Source organism: Coenobita brevimanus, chromosome 4 (assembly GCF_032717465.1).
Source record: "Coenobita brevimanus isolate Jiangsu-jjx chromosome 4, ASM3271746v2, whole genome shotgun sequence".
NCBI classification, from domain to species: Eukaryota; Metazoa; Arthropoda; class Malacostraca; order Decapoda; family Coenobitidae; genus Coenobita; species Coenobita brevimanus.
In genome coordinates, this window is record NC_136957.1 from 18,371,986 (window position 1) to 18,395,922 (window position 23,937).

Consider the following 23,937-nt stretch of genomic DNA (forward strand, 5'->3'; position numbering starts at 1 on the left):
CCGTAAGTGGCGGCCACAAACAAATCCTCTCCATGTCACCCTGTCCCATGCCATTTCACTGCCCTGCTCCCAGCTCACACCCCCATCTCTGATATACATTTTTACTCCATCCCTTTATCTCATCCTTGGCCTCGCCCTCCCTCTTCCCCCCCTCCACCTCACTTACATACACTCTCTTCGTCAGTCTCTCACTCTCCATCCTCTCCACATGGCCAAACCACCTCAGTGTGTTTCTCCTAACTCTTCCTATCACATCCACATTCACACGAAAACTTTCCTTCACTTCAATCATTTTTGTCAGTTAGTCTCTCCATGTGACTCCACATGCCCCTCTCAAATATCTCATTTCCGTTTCTCTCACTCTTAACTTCTGTCCCTCCAACAAGGTCCGAGCTTCATTTCCATAAGTTAGAGTTGGTATCACAATACGCCATGTAGTAACGTTTTCACTTCCATGCTCGATTACCTGTTTCCTATCACTGCTTTCAAGGAACTGGCAACCTTTCTTCTTTGTTGTATACTTTCAAGCACTTCACCCTCTAAACTTTCATCCTTACTCATCACACTACCCAAGTACTTAAACACACTCACATTTTCCATTTCCTCCTCATTCAACCTCACTGTACATTCACTGACTTCATTTCTTTCGAAGACCATAACATTAGTCTTCCCAACATTCTCTTTTCGATTTCGTTTCTTACACACTATCCCAAACTCATCCACCAACCCTAGAAGCTCCCCTTCATCTTCGCTTAAAAACACAGTATCATCTGCGAATAACAGTACAGGGAGTTTCCACACACTGCCCTCTCTCATTAGGGACGTTCCAACATCCACTGTCCTACCTACATCCATGTTTCAATCCAACCTTCAAATAGAAAAAGTCAGTTCGCTATCCACACACGTACTCTTCACGGCATTCAGCAACTTCATATCTACTCCATGTATTCTTAATACTTTCCACAATCCTTGTCTGTCCACTCTGTCATATGCTTTCTCCAAACTCATGAAGGCTGGATACAACTTCTTTCCCTTCTCTAGTGACATTTTCCCTTAAGACCTAAGAATGAATATCTGATCCACACCTCTTCCCAACCTAAAACCTCCCCGTTCGTCGCCAACTCATTCCTCCGTTATTTTTCTACCTTTGCCAATAAGTATCCTACCACATAACTTTCCTATCACACTAAGAATACAAATGCCATAAGATTACCACACACTTCCTTTTCCCCTTTTCCATTGCGCAGGGGAATAATTGTACCTGAATTCCAATCCCCCGGGACTCTATCTTCCTCCTAGGGCAATCTGCACATCTTCCACATCCATTCTACTACTACCTCTCCCTATTCTTCAGCATTTCACCACACACTCCATCAATTCCTGGGGCTTTCCTCATTTTGACTTTCTTCATTGCTTCCACAACTTCCATCCTACTTATTTCTTCCTCTCTTCTCACATCCCTCCATCTCCCAGCCATTGGCCAGCCAAATTCTCTGTGTTCAAACTTTCTCCCCCTTCTCCACTAGTAGTCTACCATTATTATCTTTCACTCCCCGACTAACTTCTTTGACACCCTGTGTAACTCTCTTTCCCTCTTTCCAGAACATTTTCTTACATTCCTTCCACTTTACACGCAAATTCCTTCCAAATTCCTCATTCAATCTCTTCATAGTCTCTCTTACTAATCTTTTCACCTGTCTCTTCCTCTTTGCATATAATTTGAAGTCAATAGGAATTTATTTAGGGTCTCCGAACTTCAGTTGAAGTTTGACCTCTGTGGGTTCCTGGGATACGGCCCACTCGTACTTTTTCCAGTCTCACAAGTGTTAATTTTTTTTTTATAGTAATAACGTTAATCATTTATTAGTTAATAATTTTCTGTTGTTTTTTCACAGATGAAGTACGACCGATATGATTGGCAAGTGCATCAGGACAATCAGTTGCGCAAGCAACAGCGAAGGTTCTTGAAAAATGGAAGGTAACTGAATATCTTGTGGGTATTTGTTCTGACACTACAAGTGTGAACACCGGCCATCAAAGCAGAGCTTGCATTGTGTTGGAAGGAATCGTAGGAAAACATCTCCTTAATCTCTGTTGTCGCCATCATATTGTGGAAATAATCCTCACCAATGTGTTTTTTCACTTCCTTGGTCCAAGCTCGGGTCCAGATGTTCTTGTGTTCAAAAGTTTCTAGAAGGCTTGGGATCAAAGTGATAAGTACAACTTCATAATAGGGTTCAAAGCTGATGACAGTTCAGATGTTATTTTAAAGTGGAAGGATGAATCACTATATGTTTTGCCAGAGAACAGCTTCAAGAGAATCATGCACGGGATGACTACTTCGAATTACTTCATTTATCGTTGCACTGCCTTGGAGAAAACGTTGAAGGAAGACTCATATGAAGGCCAAGGGGATATCACCAAGCTCGTTGGATGTCAAAGCACCTATACTGTATGAAGACGTATTTGTTCCGGGAGCAGTGTACAGATGAATTCAAACTCACAGCCAAAGAAACGAAAGCCATCGAATAGATCAGTAAATTCCTCTGTCTCCTTTACAGGAAGAACTGGTTCAGGGCTCCACGGACGATTCAGGCTGTTTTCAACGACTTACGTTTCCTTCAAGACCTCGGTCAGTACCCCGAACCAGACATTTCAAAACTTGCCAGCATCGCCCTGAAAAGACATTTGTGGTACCTCGGAGACGAGCTCATTGCATTTGCCTTTTCCGATGATCGAATTATCCTGGAAGAGAAAGAGGCAATGAGAACTGAGCTGAACAGGGCCGAGTCAGAAAACAATGCAGGGTGAACCCTAAAGATAAGAAACTGGACAAAAAACAGCTAATGCTGGAAGATTTCGTTCCTAAAAAGACACAAACGACATTTGGCCTGCTAGGATTTCCAATGCCTGAGAATGCTGGTATGCGAGAATGGACAGCAACAGAAGTGTACTTAGAGACGACAGAAATCATTCAAGGTATCAGATGCGCCAACGATGATGCTGAACGTGGTGTGAAGTTAGTACAGGACAACAATCGAGGAAGAACAAAAAACGAAGACCAATTCCAAATGCTTCTTCAAACGGTCGAAAAAAAAATGAAATTCCTTTGAAAAAGATGAAATCATATTTCCTTCAATATATTTCTTTTTTTTTAAATGAAAAAAATGCAGTACATAAGTTTAGAGGGTTATGATAGTTTTCATTTTATTTCTTGTTTCTTTTGTTTAAAAAATACATATCTTCGGTTTAGAGAGTTATAATAGTTTTCATTTTATTCATTTACTTTTTGCGAAAAAATGCATTACTTCAGCTTAGAGGTTTATGAGTTTTCATTTTATTTATTTATAATATTTTCTGTGAAAAATACCATACTTTAGTTTACATGGTTACATTTTGGTAAATTCGGCTTTCACAAGTTCGGACATTTCCTTTTTGTTCATATCGGGAACATTAACTATGAACCTATAATCTCCAAATTTCGTGTGTTTTATTTATCAGGAGTGGACTGAATTTTGACCCTAGGGGAAAGAAAAAAAATGTTTTGAGTTTCTCATATGAGCATGAACCACTCCAGTATATACAGTATATATCCATCCATCCATCCATCACAAAATCTTACGCTGCCCCATGAGACGTGTAGGAGCCCGGGACTAGGCAAGTTGGCCAGCCTCACTCATCCCTGAGTGGCATTACATGAGCAATAAACCCCAACCACACCTTGGATATAAACCTTCACCGGCTCAATCCGATTGGAACTCCGTAATTACCCACTAAACCACCAGGTGCCGTAATTTGGTTATATGGTTACCACCCAGCATAGTAAATGTTTTCCTGGTGTACAGGAAACCATTTGGCTTGTCACTCAGTGTAGAGTCACCCATGGGCAGAAGGAAGAGGGAACAATGAAGGAAAGAAAGACAAAAGAAGGAATGTAAGGTAACCCGTAGACAGATGGACGAGGATGGAACGAATAAAAGAAAGACAGAATCGGAAGGAAGGAAGGAAGGAAGAAGGGGAGGAAAGGGCAGATACCCGTGAGCAGCACTAAATCGAGCGGGTGGATGGTGAGCACACCCACCTACCACCATTATACAATATATATATATATATATATATATATATATATATATATATATATATATATATATATATATATATATATATATATATATATATATATATTGCCAGACGTCTTAATTCCTTATACGGGGTGACCACAAACAAATCGCCTCCACGTCACCCTGTCCCCCGCCATTCCTCTCATATACCTCTCCACTCTATCCCTCCATCTCATCCCTGGCCTTCCCCTCCCCCTCTCCCCCTCCACCTCACTCTCCTCGTCAGATCTCTCTCAGTCCTCTCCACATGGCCAAACCACCTCAATGTGTTTCTCCTAACGAATCCTATTACATCCACATCCACACCACAACCCTCCTTCACATCCTCATTTGTCGGTCAGTCTCTCCATGTGACTCCAAAGGCTCCTCTCAAATAACTCATTTCCACTGCTCTCACTCTTCACTTCTGTCCCTCGAACAAGGTCCAAACTTCACTTCCATACGTTAGAATTGGTATAAAAATACTGTCATGTAATAACTTTTTCACTTTCATGCTCACTTCCCTGCGTCTTATCACTGCCTTCAAGGAACCAGCAACCTTTCTTCCTTGTTGTACCCTTTCAAGCACTTCACCCTCCAAACTTCCATCCTTACTCATCACACTACCCAAGTACTTAAACGTATTCACATTTTCCATTTCCTCATCATCGAACCTCACTTTACATTCACTGACGTTACCTCTCTCGAAGACCATAACTTTTACTCTTCCCTATATTCATCTTTAGATTCCGTTTCTTACACACTCTTCCAAACTCATCTACCAAGCCATGCAGCTCCCCTTCGTCTTCACGCAACACAGTATCATCTGCAAACAACAGTACCGGGAGTTTCCAAACACTGCCCTCTCTCATTAGGGCCACTCCAACATCCATTTCCCTTCCTTGTATCTCTATTATAACCCCATCCATGTACAGACTGAACAACCATGGGGACATGACACATCCCTGTTTCAACCCAACCTTCAAATAGAAAAATTCATTCAGTTCGCTATCCACATGCACAGCATATATGTATATATATATATATATATATATATATATATATATATATATATATCCCCCCTGTGGCGGGGTGGAAAGTTAAGAGTAGGTAAGATATGGGTAAGAGCTAGGAGGGTTAGGTGTGGCAGGGAGGTTTTGAAAGTGAGTGAGTTGGATAAAAGAGAGAAAAAGATAGAGTATAAGGAGAATTTGAAAGATGAGTGGAACGCAGTGAAAGATCGGGAAAATGGCAGTGTGGAGGAGGAATGGCAGTTATTTCAGGGTGCTGTGGTGGGGTATGCAGAAGAGGTGTCTGGTGTGAGACGTGTGGGTGGTGGTGTAAGAAAAGGAAGTGAATGGTGGTGCGAGGAAGTAAGTATGGCTGTGGCTGAGAAGAAACGTGCCTATGAAGTGTGGCTGCAGAGGAAGGATGAGATGTCATATGAGAGGTATAAGGAAAAGAGGAATAAGGCGAGAAGGGCCGTGCGTGATGCTAAAGTGACAGCAGATGAGAGGTGGGGTAGGCGGCTGATAGAGAATTTTCAACAGAATAAGAAAATGTTTTGGAAGGAGGTGAAAAGGGTGCGAAAGGGAGAGTCTGGGAAGGAAGAAAGAGTAAAAGGAGAGGATGGAAGGATGTTAATTGAGATGGATGCAGTAAGGAAGAGATGGGCAGAGTATTTTGAAAGATTGTTAAATGTAGAGGAGGAAAGGGTGGCTGAGCTTGTGCTGGATGGACGGGTGCAAGGAATAAATGTGTTGGGAGAGTTGAATGAATCTTTGATCATGAAGGAGGAAGTGCAGAAGGCAGTAAAGGAGATGAAAACAGGGAAAGCTGCAGGTATGGATGGGTGTGCTGTGCAATGCCTGAAGGGTGATGGAGTGACTATTGTTGACTGGTTAGTAAGATTGTTGAATGTGTGCTTTGTGAAAGGTATGGTGCCAGTTGACTGGGCAAGTGCTTGTGTGATCCCGTTGTATAAAGGCAAGGGTGATAAGTATGAATGTACTAGCTTTAGGGGTATAAGTCTGTTGAGAGTTGTAGGTAAGGTGTATGGTTGAGTGTTAATTATGAGAGTTAGAGAGGGTACAGAGGGAGTGATTGGTGACGAGCAGTGTGACTTTAGGAGAGGGAGGGGATGCGTGGATCAGGTGTTTGCGGTGAGACAAGTGTGTGAAAAGTATTTAGCGAAAGGCAATGATGTTTTTTGGGCATTCATGGATTTAGAGAAAGCCTATGATAGAATTGATAGGGAGGCTTTGTGGACTGTTTTAAGATTGTATGGACTTGATGGTAGGTTATTAAAAGGGGTGAAAAATTTTTATGTAAATTGTAGAGCGTGTGTAAGAGTGGGAAATGCTGTGAGTGATTGGTTTCCTGTGAGAGTGGGGCTGCGACAGGGATGTGTGATGTCGCCTTGGTTGTCTGAGTCTGGTGAATGTTGATGATGGAGAGTGGAATCTGAAGCAGCTGCTGTTTGCAGATGATACTGCACTGGTGGCTGATTCAGAGGAGAGATTGAGACAGTTGGTAGAGGAGTTTGGAAGGGTGTGTGAAAGGAGAAAATTGAAAGTAAATGAGAATAAGAGTAAAGTGATGAAGTGTACGAGGTTGGTAGATGGTAGGGGGATGAACATAGTTTTGAATGGCGAGTTGCTTGAGGAGGTAGAGTGTTTTAAATATTTAGGGTCACATGTTGCTGTGGATGGAAGAATAGATGCAGAAGTGAAGTTTAGAATAAATGAAGTAGGAAAGGTGCTGGGAGGAATGAAAAAAGTGTTTAGATGTCGTTCGCTTAGAATGGATGTAAAGAGAAGGCTGTATGAGGGTGTTGTGGTACCGACTGCATTGTATGGGGCTGAAACATGGAATATGGGTGTAGCAGAGAGGAAAAGTTTGAACGTAATGGAGATGAGGTGTCTGAGGAGTATGTGTGGAGTGACGCATATGGATCGAGTGCGGAATGATGAAGTGAGAAGGAAAACTGGAGTTGTTCGGGAGATGGCTGGTAGAGTTGAGCAGAGGGTGTTGCGATGGTTTGGGCATATGGAGAGAATGGATAATGAGCGATTGGTGAAAAAGATAACTAGATCTGATGTGAGAGGTGTAAGGCTGAGAGGAAGACCACAAATAGGATGGATGGACAGTGTGAAGAGAGCGCTGGATGCGAAAGGGATGTCTGTTGAGCAAGGAAGAGTGGCTGTGCATGACAGAAATGGGTGGAGAGAAATTGTGAATGAATAAGTGATGACGCAGCCCTGAGGGGATATTCTCCCGCATTTGGTCTGATCAGCTATTTCAGGTCAGGTGCGGGTAAGGGGATGAGTCTGTTATGATGTGGTAGGGGTAAACCAGCTCTGCTGTCGGGCCCTGCTGCGGATGTCACTCATTGCATTGCGCAGTTGACCCTTGTGCAGTGTGGTGCAGTGAGGATCTGTCCGTTCTCCCCTTTGGGGCTAAGATGCGAATGAATGTGTTTGAATGGATGAGTAAATGGGGAGTGTGTCGTCCTGTCTCGACTACCTCCCTTTCCTTGGGGGAAGCAGCCTAGGTATATCTATCTATCTATCTATTGCCAGACGCCTCAATCCCGTCTGGGGTGGCCACAAAGAAATCGCCTCCAAGTCGCCCTGTCCCCCGCCATTTCACTCCCCTGCTCCCAACTCACACCCCCCTCTCTCATATACCTCTCCACCCCATCTCTCCATCTCATCCTCGGCCTCCCCGTCCCTCTTTCCCCCTCCACCTCACTCACATACACTCTCTTCGTCAGTCTTTCACCCTCCATCCTCTCCACATGGCCAAACCACCTCAGTGTGTTCCTCATAACGCTTCCTATCACATCCACATCAACACCACAGCGCTCCTTTATATCCTCATTCGTCAGCCTGTCTCTCCATGTGACTCCACAGGCTCCTCTTAAATAACTCATTTCCACGGCTCTCACTCTTGACTTGTGTCCTTCCAACAACGTCCAAGCTTCACTTCCGTACGTAAGAGTTGGTATCACAATACTGTCATGTAGTAACTTTTTCACTTCCATGCTCACTTCCCTGTTTCTTACCACTGCTTTCAAAGAACCAGCAACCTTTCTTCCCTGCTGTACCCTTTCAAGCACTTCACCCTCCAAACCTCCATTCTTACTCATCACACTACCCAAGTACTTAAACGTACTCACATTTTCCAATTCCTCACCATCCAACCTCGCTGTACATTCACTGACTTCACCTCTCTCAAAGACCATCACTTTACTCTTCCCTACATTCACCTTTAGATTCCGTTTCTTACACACTCTCTCAGACTCATCCACCAAGCCTTGCAGCTCCCCTTCGTCTTCACTCAACAACACAGTATCATCTGCAAACAACAGTACAGGGAGTTTCCAAACACTATCCTCTCTCACCAGGGCCTAGGTATATATATATATATATATATATATATATATATATATATATATATATATATATATTTATATATATATAAGAGGAGCTACCCAAAAGTTCCTGTAATTTGAACACTGTAGGAAAATAAGTTTCCTTACCTCGTAGTTCTCACTGTCACCTTCGAAGTAGTCCCTTTGGGTTTGTATACAGTGATCCCAGTGTTTTTTCCATGATTCCATGCATCCCTGGAAGGCTTCAGACGTGATGGTCTTGAGCACCTCCTGCGATTCTGTCTGGATCTCCTCAATCGAGTCAAATCGATGCCCTTTTCGTAATTTCAGCTTGGGCAACAGGAAAAAGTCGCAGGGGGCAAGGTCAGGCGAATAGGGTGGGTGGGGAATGACTCCCATGTTAATGGAAGCCAGGAACTGACGGACAACAATTGATGTGAGGACGGGGGCATTGTGATGATGCAAGACCCAGTCCTTGTTCTTCCACTGTTGTGGATGTTTGTGGCGGATGTTCTCCCTCAGACGCTGCAAAACTTAACAGTAACACTTTCTGCTGAAAGACTGACTGGGTGGGACGAATTCCTTGTGAACAATCCCTTGGATATTGAAGAAAATGATCAATATCGACTTGACTTTGCTACGAACTTGGCGCACTTTTCGCCTTCAGTGAATTGGGAGACTTGCATTGCGATGACAGCTGCTGTGTCTCCGGGTCATAACCATAAACCTATGATTCATCACCAGTTATGACCTTGGAGATGAAGGTGGCATCATCTCTGACCTGATTCTTGAGCTCCTGCAAACTGTAATGCAATGTGCCTTCTGCTCATCACACAGCAGTCTTTACACAAATTTTGCAGTGATGTGTCTCATGCCCAACACGTCCGACAAAATGCACTGCACACTCCCGTAGACAGTCCAATGATGCCACAAACATCATGGATAGTTCATATATGATCTGCAACGATAGCCTGATGAAAGTTTCTGACGTTTTCTGGTGATGTTGCTGTTGACGGTAGTCCAGACCGGTCATTGTCTTCGACAGAGGTTCGTCCTTCCTTGAACCGCATGTACCAGAAAAATGTTCTGCTTTGGGACATGGCATTGTCACCAAAGGCTTCCTGAAGCAACCGGTGAGTTCCTGCAGCCGTCTTGTTGATCTTGAAGCAGAACTTGATGCAGGTTCTTTTTTATGTGAGATCTGCCATTGCAAAACCGCCAAACCACCTGCACACCACGTTACAATAGTAAACCGAGCTCAACAACACGTCCTCTCACAGACACAGCCGGGGCCACACTGGCGCACAAGGGGTGTTGCTGACTCCTCCTAGCGGCAATAGACAAAACTGCAAAGAGTTGGCTTCCTCTGTTCAAATTACTGGAACTTTTGGGTATAACCTCAAATATACTGTGTATTTTCTTTTATGCGAGGAAGAAGGAACCAAAGGCCGTGAGCCCACAATTATTGTTCCTTCCAAGAGAAAAACAAAATACAAGAGAGAGCCAAATTCAAGATTCGATCATTTCAAGATGCCTGGACACACTGCGTTTGAAAGACTGGAGATCATAGGAAACAGGAAATACAGACAGAGGGAGACAATTCCAGAGTTGAGCTGTTGCATAAATGAAGAACTGGGAGTAACGGTTAACTCTTGCTTTAGAGAGTTGGACAGAAAAGGGATGAGAGTTTGCTGCTAGATGGATGCTATGCGCCCATTGTAGAGGTGGAGGAATGCATGCAGAAAGTTCTGAGGAGCAATGACCATTGAAGTAGCGAAAGAAAAGAGATAAAGATGCAATAGTGTGGCGAAGAGACAGAGGTTGAAGGGAGTCAGTAAGAGGAGGAGATTTAATGAGACGAATAACTTTTGACTCCACCCTGTTGAGAAGAGCTGTATGTGGGGAACCTCCCCACACATGAGAGTTGTACTCCACACAGGGGGAGGATAAAACCCGTGTATAGAGTCAACAACTGTGCAGAGGTAAAGAAGGAACGGAGTCGGCTTAGCACACCTAATCTCTTGAAAGCAGATTTTACAAGAGATGTAATATGATCTTTCCACGATAAGTCCCGTGAAAATGAAATCCCAAGCATGTTCAAGGATGATGAAGGATTAAGCTGAATATTATTAAACATTAGTGGGTATACCTGTGGAAGATTTTGTCAGGTTGAAGATGTAAAAACTGAGTCTTTGATGCATTAAAAACAACCAGATTATTTTTACCTCAGTCAGAGGTACGAGCCAAGTCAGACATTAGGTGTGCCATAGCCTCATCCATTGCTTGCTGAAATAACTGCTGAGATGGACGTTGCAGGAACCGAATGGAAAGGTGGATAGGGTTAGATGTACAGTTTAAAAGGTCACTGATGAATAAAAGGAAGCAAGTTGGTGACAGAACAGAGCCCTGAGAACACCACTGTTAATAGATCTAGGAGAAGAACGATGGCTGTCTGCCACAGCGGCTATAGAACGACCAGAAAGGAAGCTAGAGATGAAGGCACAGATAGAATGATAGAATAAGAGGGCAGTTTGGAAATTAAAGATTTATGCCAGACTCAATCGAAAGCCTTTCAGATGTCAAGTGCAATGGCAAAGCTTTCACCAAAGTCCCGAAAGGAGGATGACCAGGAGTCTGAAAGATAGGTGAAAAGATCGCCAGTGGAGCATCCCTGATGGAACCCATACTGACGACAGAAAGAAGGTTGTGATAGGAAAGATGCTTAAACTTTTGAGACACAGGATGTTAAAGTAATTGGACGATAGAGGGTTGGGAATGGTCATCCTTCTTTGGGACTGGCTGAATGAGAGCAAACTTCCAGCAAGAAGGAAAGGTACAAGTTGATAGACAAAGGAGAAAGAGTTTGCCTAGGCAGGGTGTAAGCACAGAAGCACAGTTCTTGAGAACAACAGGAGGGACTCCATCAGGCCCATATGCCTTATTAGTATTGAGGCCTGTGATGGCAGAAAATACATCAGCTGAAGAAACTTTAATGTCAGCCATGAGGAAGCCAGTGGGGGGAAGTGATGGAGGAACAGCACCGGAATCGCCTAAGGTGGATTTGGAGGAGAAAGTCTGACCGAAGAGATCTGCCTTATCAATAGAAGAAATAGCTACAGAGCCATCAGAGTAGAGAAGAGGAGGGAAGGATGATGAGGTCAAGTTGTTAGAAAAGTTTTTGGCAAGGTGCCAAGAGCGGGAAGAATTCGAGTTGGAGAGCTGAGAGCATTTAATATGGATGAAATTATTTTTAGCAGAGTTAAGAATAGACAGCACGATTGCGGGCAGAAACATAAAAAATGTGATTCAAGGGTGGGTTGTCTCCGGTACCTTTAATAGGCCCTCTCCTTGTTGTGGACAGCATTAGAACTAGTGTGATTAAACCAAGGCTTCTTGCATTAGTCAAAGGATAAGAGAAAGAAATGTATGTTTCCACGCCCGGGAGAATAACCTCCGTAATGTGCAAAGCACACTCAGATGGCTCCCGGCCATGGAAGCAATAATAATTCTATGGAAAATCAAAGAAGTACTGCTTGAGGGCCTCCCAATTTGCGGCTCCAAAGTGCCACAGACGACGTTTCTTTGGAAGGTCCACAGGCCGTACCGGAGCGATAGGACAGGTTAAGGTGATAAGGTTGTGATTGGAGGAACCCAACAGAGAGAAAAGATTAACAGCATAAACAGAAGGATTAGCTGTAAGGAGGAGGTGAAGTATGTTGGAGCTCTCTCCAAGGCGGTCAGGGATATGGGTAGGGTGCTGTACAAGCTGCTCTAGGTGATTAAGGATAGAAAAGATGTAAGTTTGTTCACTAGGTGGATCAGTGAAAGGAAAGGAGAGCGAAATGTGGTGGTGAACATTGAAATCTTATAGAATGGAGATTTCAGAGAAAGAAGAAATGGATAGAATGTGTTCTATCGTAGAAATAAGATAGTCAAAAAGTTTTTGATAGTCAGTTGAATCAGGAGGCAAGTAAACAGCGCATATATATTTAGTCAGAGAATGACAGGAAAGCCAAAGCCAGAGTGTAGAGAATTCAGAAGAATCGAGTCCAGGAACACAAGAGCAAGATAAGATGCTGCGTATATATACATAACAGTCACCTTTGGCTTTGAAATGAGTATAGAGAAAGTAGGAGAATACAGAAAAGATTCTGCTATCAGTTGCCTCAGACAGCTGAGTCTCAGTTAGAAAAAGAAGGTGAGGTTTAGAGAAGGAGAGGTGGTGCTCAACAGAGCAAAAATTAGAGGAAAGGCCGCGAATGTTGCAGAAATGAAGAAGAAGAGAGTCAGACAGTGGTTCCAGGCAGCTCGAGTCGTCACTGGGAGAGGGGCGGAATGTGGAGGCAATTATGGTCCCCCCCTTTGGGGACTCCGAGGCCTCGTGTATATGTATATACTGTATATATATCTATAGATAAATAGTTAGATAGATGGATAGATAGATAGACAGAGAGATGGATGGACATATAGATTGATGTAGACAGAGATATAAATACAGATATCGAAATATTATTTTCATCAAGAGTTGGTAGACTTTAAACCCTTGGCGAACAATAAATTGCTTTGTGTTTATTTCTCATGTGAACATGAACCACCTTATATATATATATATATATATATATATATATATATATATATATATATATATATATATATATATATATATATATATATATATATATATATATATATATATATATATATATATATATATATATATATATATATATATATATATATATATATATATATATATATATATATATATATATATATATATATATAATTTCATTTCATTTAAAAGGGCTCGAACATGCTTGCATGCATCGGCCTTGGCCACCTAGTGGCGGTTTTCCATGCTGCTCTCTCTGGCAGCGTTCCTATCAGTCCCTTATCCCTGAGGTCACACTCTATGACCTCATTCCAAGTCATTTTCGGTCTGTCTCTCGTAGCCCACTCTGATCAGCCACTCCTCGATCCTAAGCCTTCTCATTGCCCACTTCACCATCTCCCTAGGGACTGTGTCAAAGTCCTTCTGCAGATCAACACAAACAAAGTGCAGATCCCTTTTCTTTTCTATTTTTCCAGGAATCTTGAACAATGAATATGGCATCAGCGGTCCCTTTGCCTGGCATAAACCCAGACTGCATCTCATCAGTAACCACACTTTCTCTAATCATATCTTTCATAACTCTCTTCATTAAGTTATCATCTGGTCCAAAGGTTTTAGGCCTCTATAATTTCCTCATTCTAGGATATCACCTTTCCTCGTGTACACATTTACAATCACACTCTTCAGCAAATCATCTGGGACAACACATTCATATATAATCATATTTATCAAATCGGTAACTAACCCCACTCCTATTTCTCCTGAGACCTTCAGCATTTCAGCAGTCAACCCAGATACATCTGCTGCCTTCCCCAGCTGTATCCTGCTTATTACCTTGATCACATTAGTAGCATTAATCAAAGGCCAAGGGGCAAACATTGGATCTGCTGACTCCAAACCTACCCTGTTCCAGTCAAACTCCTCATTCAGCAACTGAGTATATATTTTCTCCAGGCGTTTTTAATATCCCCACTGTTCACCACTTCCTTTCATCATGCGTCAGACACACTGCTTACTTTATCATATAATTGTTTTCCCTCTACATCTGATTTGTCACCTTAAATATATTTTTCTTTTCAACACTATTTAGGTTATCCAGTAAAAGTCCTTGAGACTCAGATTTTGCCCTGTATATCACTTTTCTAGCCCTATGCTTGGCAGCCAAGTATTCCTCTTTGTTTCCACCCCATTTCCTTTCCCGGAAAAGCCCTCTTCTCTCCTTAACTGCAGCTTCTACACCTTCATCCCACCACCATGCTACCTTATGACTTGGGGGGGGGGGCCTTGTCCATCCACACACTGAATCAGTAACTCTCAAGAGATTGTTCTTGAGAGATCAGTACTATTCATTAACACTTCTATCAACAGCTCCCCGTTCAACCACAAATGTCCTCATTTCGCTACAGATGGCATCCCATACTGCTTGTTTTTTCAACTTCCATATTTTCCTCCTAGGTTCATTTGTCCTCTTCTTCATCACCAGCCCCTTAAACACCATGTCACATATAATATAATCCTTGTTGTTGCACACACACTTCACTCCCTATAACTTTAACATCCCTCACTAACCTCCTATCAGCCCCTCTGTCCAGGAAATAGTCTATCTGGTTACTGTGTCTTCCAGTTTCGAATGTAGATAGACAGATTGATGTGTGTGTGTGTGTGTTTGTGTGTGTGTGTGTGTGTGTGTGTGTGTGTGTCTACATATATATATATATATATATATATATATATATATATATTAAAATGCAGTATAGTGCCACAGAGGGCGACCTAACACCCACAGAAGGAGCCCACCAAGGAGCACCGACAGTGTGCCGGGACTTGACATAAGTCCTCCCGGGCCGCTCGCCCCTATGACCCAGAGCTCGCCCGCCGCCACCATATCAGGAATACAAGACTACCTTCCGGGCGAGCTGACCCCAACCAACATCGGGGAGGAGCTGTTACTCCAGCTCCAGTCAGCACCCGTGAGACGGCCAGTAGCCGCTCAACCATCCTACAGGAGATGGCCTGCAGCCTCTCTGGAGGAAAACAGGAGATGGCCTGTAGCCACTCTGAAGGTGCCCTCAACGAGACGGCCTGTAGCCGCTCAACCCTCCTACAGGAGACGGCCTGTAGCCGCTCTGGAGGCAAACAGAAGATGGCCTGTAGCCACTCCAGAGGCAAACAGGAGATGGCCTGTTGCCGCTCCTGCCATTGTCAGGAGATGGCCTGTAGTCACTCCCTCCATCGTCAGGAGATGGCCTGTATCCGCTCCCACCATCGTCAGGAGATGGCCTGTAGCTGCTCTGATGGTGCCCCTTGAGAGACAGCCTGTAGCAGCTCCAGAGGGAATCGGGAGACAGCCCGTAGCCACTCCCGCCTTCGTCAGGAGAGGGCCGGTAGCCACTCTGAAGATGCCAATGAGTTGGCCTGTAGCTGCTCCTCTCCCCAGGCCACGGGCAGTAGCCGAGCCTTAGCGACAGCCTGCAGCCGTGCCCCCAGAAGGCCACGGCCAGTAGCCGGGACCTACGGCAGGAGATAGCCAGTAGCCACTCCTCCGTCAGGTGCTGACTCCTGCTCTTCAACCTACGACCCAGAGGGAGCTCTCAGCCTGGAGGAGTACTGGAGAGGCCCCGTGACTCCCACTGGGCTCTTCTCCCTGCAGCCGGATCCAGAGAGGGCCCACCTGACGGACCCTGACATAGGTCAATGCCACAGCCCCCTCCTGACACTGTCTCCAAACACTAGGGACTGCAGCCTTTGGTACCTCCAGACTGTCCCCAGGACCCCCGGGTGGGACCTCCCTACACCCAGATGCTGGAGATCTTCATCCTCCGTCAGGGGAGAAGTTCAGGCCCCGAGGGCCGTACTCTCGCCCCAAGCCCCGAAAGCACGGGGCCCTTCGCCAACCACAGCCATGGACGAGAGATCCCGTGGACCCTGAACACAGAGGCCCCCAGCGGTACCCAGCCCCATCAGTAGCGAGACTGGGCCACTTCTGCCACCCTTGTACCTGACCGCCATGACGCCCGGACCCGAAAGGAGTGACAGTGAAAGCACAGTGTCCGTGACTTATTGATATGAAGGCAAAGCAGTGAATTAACCATTTAAAGCTAGTCAGTGCGAGAAAACACCAGTGACAATATAAAAGTGGTGGAGTAAATAAAAACAACACGGAAACCGTGAACACAGCCAGACAGTGAAATACGGGTCGATTACAGTGAATACACTGCCATCTAGTAACGTCGCATCACGCTAAGATCATACCCAAACCCCAGTGTTAAAGTAATAGTTACCAACAGTGAAATAGTGCCACCCACTCCACAAATATATAACCTTGACTTCCTGCAATAATAATATATAAACCTCTGCCCTAAGTGCTGTTCACCCTACCTGACTTTGACCTAAGTAGTATCCTGCGCGATACTAATAACCCATATCTAGACCTAAGAATTGTGATTGTCTAATGTACCTCTATTCGTAACATCTACTCGTTCCACTGTAGAACTTAGTAATACATGTGTAAGGTTGTTGCCTTGAGTTTTTGTGTCCTGCCTCTCTCCTGTTTGTTTAAGTTCCGGTCTAGAATGAGAACCCAGCTACACACTAGGCATTAAAGGGACAGGAAGCCAACCCTAAAACACCTAGCATTAAATATATATATATATATATATATATATATATATATATATATATATATATATATATATATATATATATATATATATACGGAGGTTATTCTCTCGGGCATGGAAGCATACATTCCTTTCTCATATCCTTTGACTAACGCAAGAAAGCTTTGATTTAATCACGCTTGTTCTAATGCTGTCCACAACAAGGAGAGGGCTTACAAAAGGTACCGGAGCCAACCCACCCCTGAATCACATCATCTTTATGTTTCTGCCCGGAATCGTGCTAAGTCTGTTCTTCGCTCTGCTAAAAATAATTTCATCCGTACTAAATGCTCTCAACTCTCCAACTCGAATTCTTCCCGCTCCTTCTGGCACCTTGCCAAAAACCTTTCTAACAACTTTACCTCATCATCCTTCCCTCCTCTTTTCTACTCTGATGGTTCTGTAGCTATTTCTTCTACTGATAAAGCAGATCTCTTCACACAGACTTTCTCCTCCAATTCTACCTTAGACGATTCCGGTGCTGTTCCTCCATCACTTCCCGCCTCTGACTTCCTCATGGCTGACATTAAAATTTCTTCAGCTGATGTATTTTCTGCCATCACTGGCCTCAATACTAACCAGGCATATGAGCCTGATGGAGTCCCTCCTGTTATTCAAAAGAACTGTGCTTCTGTGCTTACACCCTGCCTAGGCAAACTCTTTTGCCTTTGTCTGTCAATTTGTACCTTTCCTTCTTGCTAGAAGTTTGCTCTCATTCAGCCAGTCCCAAAGAAGGGTGACCACTCCCAACCCTCCAACTGTCGTCCAATTGCTTTAACGTCCTGTATTTCAAAAGTTTTCGAGTCAATTCTCAATAGAAAAATTTTAAGTCATCTTTCCTATTGCAACCTTCTTTCTGATCGTCAGTACGGGTTCTGTCAAGGACGCTCCACTGGTGATCTTCTCACCTACCCTTCAGACTCCTGGTCATCCTCCTTTCGGGACTTTGGCGAAAGCTTTGCCATTGTACTTGACATCTCAAAGGCTTTCCATCGAGTCAGGCATAAATCTTTAATATCCAAACTGCCCTCTTACGGTTTCTATCCCTCTATCTGTGCCTTCATCGCTAGCTTCCTTTCTGGTCATTCTATAGCTGCTGTTGTAGACGGCCATCGTTCTTTTCCTAGATCTATCAACAGTGGTGTTCCTCAGGGCTCTGTCCTATCACCAACTCTCTTCCTTCTATTCCTGACCATCCCCCTTTGCTGAACTTTTTCAGTGTCTCAGTTACACAGAGAGTAGGCCAGCATGCTCTCCAGTACAAATTTCTCTAACTATCTACACCAAACTACATCCACAGTACACACTACACTTCCTATTCAAAATTTACCAACATGGCGTCGTCTCTTCAAGCCTCGGAGTCCCCAGGGGGGGGGACCATAAATGCCCCCACCATCTGCCCGTCTCCCGGTGACGACTCAAGGTGCCTGGAACCACGGTCTGACTCTCTTCTTCTTCATTTCTGCAACATTCGCGGCCTTTCCTCTAACTTTCGCTCTGTTGAGCACCACCTCTCCTCCTCTAAACCTCACCTTCTTTTTCTAACGGAGACTCAGCTGTCTGAGACAACTGACAGCAAACCCTTTTCTGTATCCTCCTACTTTCTCTATACTCATTTCAAAGCCAAAGGTGGCTGTTGTGTATATATACGCAACGATTTATCTTGCTCTCGTGTTCCTGAACTTGATTCTTCTGAATTCTCCACACTCTGGCTTCGGCTTTCCTGTCATTCTCTGACTAAATATATCTGTGCTGTTTACTTATCCCCTAATTCTACTGACTATCAAAAATTCTTCGACTATCTTACTTCTACGATGGAACACATTCTATCCATTTCTCCTTTCTCTGAAATCTCCATTCTTGGAGATTTCAATGTTCACCACCACCTTTGGCTCTCCTCTCCTTTCACGGATCCACCTGGTGAACAAGCCTACATCTTTTCTATCCTTAATGACCTAGAGCAGCTTGTACAGCACCCTACCCGTATCCCTGACCGCCTTGGAGAGAGCTCCAACATACTTGACCTCTTCCTCACAACTAATCCTTCTGCTTACTCTGTTAATCTTTTCTCCCCGTTGGGCTCCTCCGATCACAACCTTATTACTTTAACCTGTCCTATCACTCCGGTACGGCCTGTGGACCCTCCAGTGAAACGTCGTCTGTGGCATTTTGGAGCCGCGGACAGGGAGGCCCTCAGGCAGTACTTCTTTGATTTTCCCTGGAATGATTATTGCTTCCATGGCCGTGAGCCATCTGAGTGTGCCTTGCGCATTACGGAGGTTATTCTCTCAGGCATGGAAGCATACATTCCTTTCTCATATCCTTTGACTAATGCAAGAAAGCCTTGGTTTAATCACGCTTGTTCTAATGCTGTCCGCAACAAGGAGAGGGCCTACAAAAGGTACCGGAGCCAACCCACCCCTGAATCACACCATCTTTACGTTTCTGCCCGGAATCGTGCTAAGTCTGTTCTTCGCTCTACTAAAAATAATTTCATCCATACTAAATGCTCTCAACTCTCCGACTCGAATTCTTCCCGCTCCTTCTGGCATCTTGCCAAAAATCTTTCTAACAACTTTACCTCATCATCCTTCCCTCCTCTTTTCTACTCTGATGGTTCTGTAGCTATTTCTTCTACTGATAAAGCAGATCTCTTCGCACAGACTTTCTCCTCCAATTCTACCTTAGACGATTCCGGTGCTGTTTCTCCATCACTTCCCCCCTCTGACTTCCTCATGGCTGACATTAAAATTTCTTCAGTTGATGTACTTTCTGCCATCACTGGCCTCAGTACTAACAAGGCATATGGGCCTGATGGGGTCCCTCCTGTTGTTCTCAAGAACTGTGCTTCTGTGCTTACATCCTGCCTAGGCAAACTCTTTCGCCTTTGTCTGTCAACTTGTACCTTTCCTTCTTGCTGGAAGTTTGCTCTCATTCAGCCAGTCCCAAAGAAGGGTGACCACTCCCAACCCTCCAACTATCGTCCAATTGCTTTAACGTCCTGTATTTCAAAAGTTTTCGAGTCAATTCTTAATAGAAAAATTTTAAGGCATCTTTCCTATCACAACCTTCTTTCCGATCGTCAGTATGGGTTCCGTCAGGGACGCTCCACTGGCGATCTTCTCACCTACCTTTCAGACTCCTGGTCATCCTCCTTTCGGGACTTTGGCGAAAGCTTTGCCATTGCACTTGACATCTCAAAGGCTTTCGATCGAGTCTGGCATAAATCTTTAATTTCCAAACTGCCCTCCTACGGTTTCTATCCTTCTATCTGTGCCTTCATCGCTAGCTTCCTTTCTGGTCGTTCTATAGCCGCTGTTGTAGACGGCCATCGTTCTTCTCCTAGATCTATCAACAGTGGTGTTCCTCAGGGCTCTGTCCTATCACCAACTCTCTTCCTTTTATTCATCAATGATCTTCTAAGCTGTACATCTAACCCTATCCACTCATACGCTGACGACTCCACCCTTCACCTTTCCATTCGGTTCCAGCAACGCCCATCTCAACAGTTACTTCAACAAGCAAGGGATGAGGCTGTGGCACACCTAATGTCTGATTTGGCTCGTATCTCTGACTGGGGTAAAAATAATATGGTTGTCTTTAATGCATCTAAGACTCAGTTCTTACACCTATCAACCCGACAAAATCTTCCACAGGTATACCCACTAATGTTTAATAATATTCAGCTTAATCCTGCATCATCCTTGAACATGCTTGGGGTTTCATTTACTCGGGACTTATCTTGGAAATATCATATTACATCTCTTGTAAAATCTGCTCCCAAGAGATTGGGTGTGCTAAGCCGACTCCGCTCTTTCTTTACCCCTGCACAACTGTTGACTCTATACAGGGGTTTTATCCGCCCCTGTGTGGAGTACAACTCTCATGTGTGGGGAGGCTCCCCACATACAGCTCTTCTCAATAGGGTGGAGGCAAAGGCTTTTCGTCTCATTAACTCTCCTCCTCTTACTGACTCCCTTCAACCTCTGTCTCTTCGCCGCACTGTTGCATCTTTATCTCTTTTCTATCGCTACTTTAATGGTCACTGCTCCTCTGAACTCTCTGCTTGCATTCCTCCACCTCTACGACGGGCGCGTAGCACCCGTCTGGCAGCAAACTCTCATCCTTTTTCTGTCCAACTCTCTAATGCAAGAGTTAACCGTTACTCCCAGTCTTTCATTTATGCAACAGGTCAGCTCTGGAACTGTCTCCCTCTGTCTGTATTTCCTGCTGCCTATGATCTCCAGTCTTTCAAACGCAGTGTGTCCAGGCATCTCAAAATGATCGGATCTTGAATTTGGCTCTATATTGTATTTTGTTTTTCTCTTGGAGGGAACTGTTACTGCGGGCTCATGGCCTTTGGTTCCTTCTTCCTCGCATAAAAAAAAAAAAAAAAAAAAAAATCAATGACCTTTTAAGCTGTACATCTAACCCTATCCACTCATACGCTGATGACTCCACCCTTCACGTTTCCATTCGGTTCCTGCAACGTTCATCTCAGCATTTACTTCAACAAACAAGGGATGAGGCTATGACACACCTAACGTCTGACTTGACTCGTATCTCTGACTGGGGTAAAAATAATCTTGTTGTTTTTAATGCATCAAAGACTCAGTTCTTACACCTATCTACCCGTCAAAATCTTCCACAGGTATACCCACTAATGTTTAATAATATTCAGCTTAATCCTGCATCATCCTTGAACATGCTTGGGGTTTCATTTACACGGGACTTATCTTGGAAAGATCATATCACATCTCTTGTAAAATCTGCTTCCAAGAGATTGGGTGTGCTAAGCCGACTCCGTTCTTTCTTTACCCCTGCACAATTGTTGACTCTATACAGGGGTTTTATCCGCCCCTGTGTGGAGTACAACTCTCATGTGTGGGGAGGCTCCCCACACACAGCTCTTCTCAATAGGGTGGAGTCAAAGGCTTTTTGTCTCATTAATTCTCCTCCTCTTACTGACTCCCTTCAACCTCTGTCGCTTCGCCGAACTGTTGCATCTTTATCTCTTTTCTATCACTACTTTAATGGTCACTGCTCCTCTGAACTGTCTGCATGCCTTCCTCCACCTCTACGACGGGTGCATAGCACCCGTCTGGCAGCAAACTCTCATCCCTTGTCTGTCCAACTCTCTAATGCAAGAGTTAACAGTTACTCCCAGTCCTTCATTTATGCAACAGGTCAACTCTGGAACTGTCTCCCTCTGTCTGTATTTCCTGCTGCCTATGATCTCCAGTCTTTCAAACGCAGTGTGTCCAGGCATCTCGAAATGAATGGATCTTGAATTTGGCTCTCTCTTGTATTTTGTTTTTCTCTTGGAGGGAACTGTTATTGCGGGCTCATGGCCTGTGGTTCCTTCTTCCTCGCATAAAATATATATATATATATATATATATATATATATATATATACACACACGAGTACATATCTAAGTCCATCTCTCTATCGATATAATCTAATAGTCCATCCTGAGTGGTATTGATTTTCTGCAGCTTAAGTAAGACATCTCGTTCTAATGATGTTAGACGGTGTCTCCGCTACCCCTTCACTACGATGACGTCTTTTTCATCGTTACCCCTCCAATACACCATTTTTCTCTATAGTATGTGAAATGCTTAGGAAGTATCCTGAACATAAATTTTTATTTATCCCTCAGAAGGAAAGACCTGACAACGTAGTGTTTCTCTGCATATTGATTTTTTTTTTTATGTGTCCGACTTCTGGGCATAGGCTTCTTAGCCTGCTCCCAAGGCCCAGTAGGCCTCCTAGACATCATACACCTCCACATGTCACTCGTCTGTAGTTGGCGAAAAAAATATTTTGTTTGTGTTTCTCCACATCCACTTTTGCTTTATCTTTTATCTTTCCCGACTTCATTGTGTGGTTGATGTTTTTCACCAGTTTTATTCATACAGCCTGGTTCTGCCCTTCCTACCCCGTCAGCACCTTCTCTCTCAAAACTTTTCATACAATTCATCCACCTCCACTTAGGTCCTCCTCTCCTCCTCCTTTCTGGTATCTCCATTTCCATTATTCTCCTCCCCCACATAATTTCCATCACTTGTCATCACGCTCCCATACCGTTTAGCCTTCTTTCCTGCACCCTGTGAAATACCTCATTCATCATCACTGTGCCTCTGATTCCTTCGTTTCTAATCCTGTTCAACTTCCCAACCCGATACATCATCTCAACATTTTCATTTCCGCCACGTCAAATTGCACCCTCTACACTGCCTACGTCTCAGTTCTGTATATCAATGCCGGTCTCACCTTTGTTTTTATAAACCTTACCCTTATGCCTCATGTTGATTCTCTATCATGCAGCACTTCCAATTAATTTCTACAGTTCCTTCATCACGCCTCCACTGCGTGGGTTATTTTCGCATACAAGTCTCAGTCCTTGAGCACCGTCAGTATTAGATATTAAATTTCTCCATTAATATCAGTATACTCGTATCTCCCTCCAAACTAATATCTGAATACTGATCTTCGTAAAACCTCAGGTATTCCATTTCTTCATACAGTCCTTCAGTCCTCTGTCTTCCATAGCCGTTCTCCATTTTTCTCCACCTCCTTTCTTCTGGTCTTTCACGGCACGAAGTTAATAGCAAAGAGCATGCATCACGGAGACTGATCTCTTACCCAACAAGCCAGCACATCATAGTTCAGAGTAAGGGCTTAAAGAAGATCCTTGATGTAAATCAACTCTAAATAAACACTAACCCATCAATAATACACTGCTTCAGACTTGGGTTCTTGCCCCCTTTTACAACACCTGAACAGTCCTCGCATATTTCTCCGGCACACCCTTCTCCTCCATACATCTCTAGACCTTCTGACATGGCACTGTAATAGGTCTTCTCCAAGTCATGAATATCAGATGCAGCCTTCTCTGCATTTCTCTGCCCTTCTCCATCATCTGCCTCAGTGCAAAAATTGCGTTTCTCGTTCTTACACCAGGCATAAAACCAAGCTGATACTCCCCTATTGCTGTCTCCTCCCTCAACCTACTCTCAATAATCATATCCCGGATTTTCACCATGTGCAAGGTCAACTTTATCTCTCTATAATTACCATAGCCCTGTGGTTAAATGTAATATTATCTGGTGAGAGGAAGAATGAAGGGGTAAAATGGTACACAAAACAGCTTAATGATCAAAGACT